This window comes from Miscanthus floridulus, chromosome 6 (genome assembly GCF_019320115.1).
Source record: "Miscanthus floridulus cultivar M001 chromosome 6, ASM1932011v1, whole genome shotgun sequence".
Taxonomy (NCBI): Eukaryota; Viridiplantae; Streptophyta; class Magnoliopsida; order Poales; family Poaceae; genus Miscanthus; species Miscanthus floridulus.
Genome location: NC_089585.1, coordinates 89272241 through 89278727, shown reverse-complemented (window position 1 = coordinate 89278727; position 6487 = coordinate 89272241). Strand labels below are relative to the sequence as shown.

Below are 6487 nucleotides of genomic sequence, written 5' to 3'. Positions count from 1 at the left end.
AATTGGGCCAGGTGGACAGATATTATGCCGTAGGTTTCGGTGGACAGATATTATGCCGTAGGTTTCGTCGGCCTAGTCGCGGGTTGTTTCTGGGCTGGTTTGGACTGGCTGATGCTGGTTTGTTGTGAGAGGAAAACACTGTTGGCTGGCTGGTTTGGGTTGGCTGAAACCAACAAGCGAACAGGGTGCATATCATTTCCGTCTCAAAATGTTTTTTATTTGGATTTTTTTTATTTGCGCTGAATGTTAATTATGCGCTCTTGGTGACATTTTTTACCTTAAGCCATTCTCGATATTGATACATGGTTTTTTAAAATGCCACATAATCTTTACAGGTTTGAGCACTGTTTAAATGTAAAGTATTTTTATTGTTTTCGAAAATAATATGGTTTTATGAATTATATACTTTGCCATCGCACATTCGCCCAACGATCGCCTCACAGCCAACCTCCTCGACTCTACTGTCAAGCACATCGTCCATTATCACCCAAAATTTTTTAGGAATTCAAACAAAAAAAGCATAGTGTTTCTTTTTTATAATACAAGCAAAAACCCTTTACACTTCATCGATGAGCCCGGACAGCCGTCTGGAGTCATCGGGGCGGTGGCTCTGCCACTAAGACTCTTTTTTTTCCGGTGATGCCAAGGTCTATAAAAATCTACACCATGCTTTCCTCCCACACGATGTGTCCGCGTGTGCTATCCTTTGGTGTCTCCACGAGCTGGTCTATAGAGTAATACGGTGGCACACGTCACACTGCAGTTGCAAGCATCCACCGTGACATGACCCACATAGGGTAAAAGGTCGGGTTGGCGCTCTGTGGCGTCCATTAGTTTGGTTCTTATCTTCGCCATGTGAGATCCTTTTATCGTGCCTTCTTCCACCTATGAGCATGAGTGCCAATTCATCCCGTGCATTTTCATCCCTTGGCTAGTTGGCCTGATGATTACGCACGTGGACACTGTACATCAGGTAGGCTAGAAATGGATTCTAAATGGTTTTCAAACAATTCTAACTGGTTTGATGATATTTTCTAGTTGGTTTGGGGATAATGGGGTGGATTGATTTTTGGATTGGAATTGTGCGTGGGTTGATCTGGTTCGTTTTTAATGGGTGGGCAAACAAACATAATCAATAATTCAATGTTAGAAGAATGGAATGGACTATCTATCCAAAATGTTATTTAATAGATTATTACATCTATATTATTAGGAAGTGTTGTAGCAAAGTTAGCATATGAAAGGATCGATGTTTTTTCATTGTGGGTAGGTAAGCTAGCTTAGCACCATTTCTAGTCGATATCTCATGGTATATTAGACCAGCTTCTCGAAACAAGGAAGTGATAGCACTTAGTTTGAATATGTAGGTTTGGTAGAACTTATTGGGTTGATAATAATCAAGTGTCGTTACTTTGTCAGCCCGAACCAAGAAATCCACTAGAAATGTTTTTAAAATAGATATTGTTCTCTCTTTTATTAGCAAAAAGAATAGAAGTGGAGTTTAAAACGAGAACGAAATAGTCAAACCAAAACTACTAAAGAAACATATTGCAATAACATAACTTAGGCTCGTGGAACATGGATCCTTTAGAATATAGAGCAAAGGCCACTAGAAATGTTTTAAAAACAGATATTGTTCTCTCTTTTATTAGCAAAGAAATGGAGTTTAAAATGTGAACGAAATAGTCAAACCAAAACTACTGAAGAAACACATTTCAATAACATAACTTAGCCTCGTAGAATATGGATCTTTTATAGAATAATCTATTTGAGCAAAGAGATATGATTGGAATTTTCCTAGGGATATTGGAGCAGATCAAGGTTGAATTGGATTCGTATTCTCACTGAAAACGATTTGGTGTGGGTTCAGGCTAGATTTGAGGCCGTTGGCAGGGCTATCCACTTGTCCCAATCTGCCTACTGCTCCTCCAGCTACTCCCCTGCTAGTCCCTACAGCGCCGTCCAGCACCGGGTGAGATGAGACATGGTTCCTTAGGTAGCGTTTGGTTGAGAGACATGGTGGGATGGCATGGTTCCGTCTTAGTTTTTAGGGGCGGGACGAGGGAGGAACGATCCCATTTGTTATTTGGGTGGGAAGGGATGAGATGGCTCTATTTTCTGTTCATTTCTGGGACATTAAAAGTGGGATGAGCCATGACATGTAGGGCACACCATTCATCAGTTTTTTTTCTTTTTCTTCTTCCTTATCGTTTCGTCTTCGTTCTTCCGACAGACCGACAAAAACCACTTTTCAAAAAAAAAAGACATGAACCAACGCTCGCGGCCCCGCGACCATCGAGCCGCTCGCCCGCGCGCCCGTGGTCGTCGAGCTGCTCGCACCGCTGCCCGTAGCCATCGAGCTGCTCGCCCGCACGCCGCCGCCACCCGCCCAGCCGCTCGCACTGCTAGCTCGCGATCTCAGGCCAGTGAGCTCGCCCACGCGCCGGCGGGGCAGCTCCCCGGTTGCCCACACGCGTCACCTCTTCTTCCTCCCCACGCGCGCCTCTTCTTCCTCCTCAAGCGCGTGCGCTCGCGACGGCCATCCCACTTTCCGTGACTCTGTCCGCTGGATTTTGAGGGATGGGGGTCAGGATATTTAACTTTTTACCATTATAACCAATGGCAACTCTTAAAATAGCACTTTTACGGTTGCCACTACATTTTTAACAGTAAAGAGAGAAAAACGCTACAAAAATACCATATTTGCTCACGTGGCACGCCAACCCTCACGCTAGCATGGATCCAAGTCAGCATGTGCCTGTGAAATGTCCCTCCTGCCCTTTCCTTCTTCCTACTCTCCCAGCGTGGGCCCGCACTCGCCTTTCTTGGCTTCACCTCAGGTTCATCACAGATGCGCTCGTCTCCTAGCTCCGCGTGGGTTCACGGCTGTTAAGAATATCCAATAGGATCACATGACCGCAATATCTAGTTGATTGATATATCTGGTTGATTGATATCTCCTGAAGATTGATTGTGCAATCAGGCTTGGATTGCGGGTGAAGGCAAGTATCACGGCTTTGGTTAGATAGGATAGGTATCTCCTGATTGATGTAATCTAGAGTTATCAAAGTAGTTAGCTTCTTCTTGTTGTACAAGTTGTACCGCCACACCAGGGGCTCTTCCTGGCTATATTAACACGAAGCCGTGAGCCTGAGAGGGCATCACGTTCCAACCATTTTCACATGGTAATCAGAGCTAGGTTAGTCCACAATATTCTCGATGGCTTTCTCTTCCACGCTTCAACAATCGTTCTCTCTGATCGGTTGTCCCATCACCGAGAAGCTGGGCAAAGGGAATTTTCCCCTATGGAGCGCCCATGTGTTGTCTGCTCTTCGCGGTGCGTAGATAGCGCACTATCTCAAGCCTGACATTGTGGTGCCGGCGAAGCAGATCCCCAAGGTGGCCAACAAGCCGACTGAGCTCATCCCCAACCCTAAGTATGAAACTTGGGTTGCAAAGGACCAGCAGATCGTTAACTATCTGCTCTCCAATATCTCCAAGGAGATCTAGGTGTAAGTCTCCAATTGCGCCACATCGGTCGAGATCTAGAAAGTGATCTCAGAGATGACGGATTCCCAGTCTCGGGGCCGTATCATCAACACGCGCATGGCATTGGCCACAACGTAGAAGGGCTCGTCAACAATCGTCGACTACTTCAACAAGATGAAATCTCTTGCTGATGACATGGCGGCCGCCGGCAAACGTCTTGAAGATGAAGAGATCATCTCCTATGTACTAGCCGGACTTGACATGGATTTTAATTCGATTGTCTCAGTTGTCGCGGCGCGCACGGAGCCACTATCTTTGGGCGAGCTCTACACCTAGCTAGTGAGCTAGTAACAACGGATGGATCTCCTGCATGGTGGGTCCGGTTCATCTGCTAACACGGCTACATGTGGAGGCCGTGGCGGTTTCAACCGCGGTGGTGGTGGCCACAACCGTGGCAACAACAACAACAGCGAGCGCCCCCAGCAGAACTACAACGGCGATAAACCCATCTGCCAGCTCTGCGGCAAGGAGGGCCACACCGGACTCCGCTGCTTCAAGCATTTTGACGCTTCCTTCACCGGACCACCAGAGCAATCCTGATCTGCCTCCTCTACGTCATATGGGATCGACACCAACTAGTACATCGACACTGGTGCTACCGACCACATCACGGGAGAGCTGGAGAAGCTCACCGTGAGGGACAAGTACCATGGAAACGATAAGGTTCATGCTGCTAATGTCGCAGGTATGAGAATCAATCAAATTGGTCGAAGTTTTGTTCGTACCCCCAAATCAAAATCTCATCCTAAACAATGCTCTTTATGTTCCTAAAGCTAACAAAAGCCTTGCATCTGTTCATCGTCTTACATCCAATAACCATGCTTTTATTGAATATCATCAAAAGTATTTTTTTATTAAGGAATGTGAAGGCGACGAAGAAAACCATCCTTAGAGGGGAATGTGAAGGCGGCCTTTACCCATTGAAGTTTAGGCCGTCATCGCATTCCCCGTCATCGAATAAAGGGGCGTTTGGTGCTGTCAAGTTTCCTTTGTCCAGGTGGCATAGTCGTCTCGGACACCCTTCTTTTGTAGTCGTTCAGCAAGTCCTTAGCAAAAATAGTATTCCCTTTATTGCCGATTTGAATAAAGAACTGTTTGCGATGCTTGCCAAAAGGGCAAAAGTCATCAGCTACCCTATCCTAGATCCACGAGTATCTCATTGGGTCCCTTAGAACTTGTGTTTTCTGATGTATGGGGTCCTGCGCCCACTTCTGTTGGCAAAAATAGTTATTACGTTAGCTTCATTGATTATTTCAGCAAATTTACATGGATTTATTTGCTTCGTCATAAATCTGAAGTTTTTCAAAAATTTCATGAATTCCAAGCTATGATTGAACGCCAATTTGATAAAAAAATTCTTGCTATGCAAACTGACTAGGGAGGGGAATATCAAAAGCTGAATGCCTTCTTTCAACGCATTGGCATCTCGCATCATGTCTCATGCCCTTATGCACATCAACAAAATGGCTCTACTGAACGCAAACATCGCCATATTGTTGAAGTAGGTATCTCACTTTTAGCCCATGCTTCTATGCCCTTAAAATTTTAGGATGAAGCTTACATCACTGCCACCTATCTTATTAATCGTATCCCTAGTAAAATTATCAATAACCAAACTCCTCTTGAATGTTTGTTTCATCAAACACCAGACTACTTCTCTCTTCGTACTTTTGGCTGCACATGCTGGCTGAATCTACGGCCTTATAACGCTCGCAAGTTGCAATTCCGCTCCAAACGCTGTGTCTTCCTAGGATACAGTAATATACACAAGGGGTTCAAGTGTCTGGATGTCAATGAAGGGCGTGTCTATATTTCTCGAGATGTGGTCTTCGATGAACACATCTTCCCCTTCGCCAAACTCCACTCAAACACCAGTGCTCGATTACGATCTGAAATTCTCCTTCTTCCTCCAACTTTGACAAATCCTTCACATGATTTTGGGGACAACAATTCTTCAGATCATTTTGATAATGATTCCCTGCATACTAACCCTATGTCTAAGCGTGCAGCACATGAAAAAAATTCGACGTCAAACGAACTAAATCTGGCTGGAAACAGGCGTCATTTCATGCTCCCTGAGCAATTTCCCGTTTTGACAGGAACATGCGGCGATCCCCAAGCTGATTCACCTGCACCTTCCACTACAGAGTTGATAGGATCGGTCTTGGATCCGGCGGCGTCAGCTCCTGCACTCGTGACGAATGCGTCAGCTCCACCGGCATCCTCTCGGCGTGCGCCACCTGTCTCCAACTCACCTCGCCTGGCTCCACGGACGGGAGGGGGGCAGGATATTTCGATCGGTGGTGGAGAATCTCCCTTGGGTCTGCCGCTTGCCGGATCTTCTACGCCAGCCACAGATCAACCCACCGGATCTTCTACATCGCCTGCAGCACCGGCTCTCCAGCGACCCACCACACGTCTACAACAAGGTATACGCAAACCAAAAATTTACACTGATAGAACTATTCGATATGGTCAGTTAGCAGCCACCACCGAAGGTCCTATTGATTTGCAACATGCCTTAGTCGATAATAATTGGAAGCGTGCTATGGATGTTGAATTTGATGCGTTGATCAAGAATAAAACTTGGCATCTAGTTTCACCTCAAAAATGTAAAAATGTGATAGATTGCAAGTGGGTCTATAAAATCAAAAGAAGATCAGATGGGAAAATTGACAGATATAAGGCACGCCTAGTAGCAAAGGGGTTCAAACAACGATATGGCATTGATTATGAGGATATTTTTAGTCCTGTTGTGAAAGCAGCCACAATTCGTCTTGTGCTCTCTCTAGCTATGTCTAAGGATTGGTGTTCAAGGCAACTCGATGTTCAGAATGCTTTCTTACATGATTTCCTTGAAGAAGAGGTGTACATGAAACAGCCGCCATGTTATGAAGATAAGACCAAACCACATCACTTATGCAAACTTGACAGATCC

At 45.4% G+C, this 6487-nt stretch overlaps 1 non-coding gene across 1 annotated transcript; it reads left to right on the top strand.

Annotated features, from left to right (window-relative positions):
- The first annotated feature begins 3702 nt into the window (after positions 1-3702).
- Positions 3703-3838, top strand: LOC136462112 (small nucleolar RNA Z247). Its single transcript, XR_010760631.1, has one exon. It is a non-coding gene; the product is annotated as a small nucleolar RNA Z247 (small nucleolar RNA).
- Positions 3839-6487: the final 2649 nt, after the last annotated feature.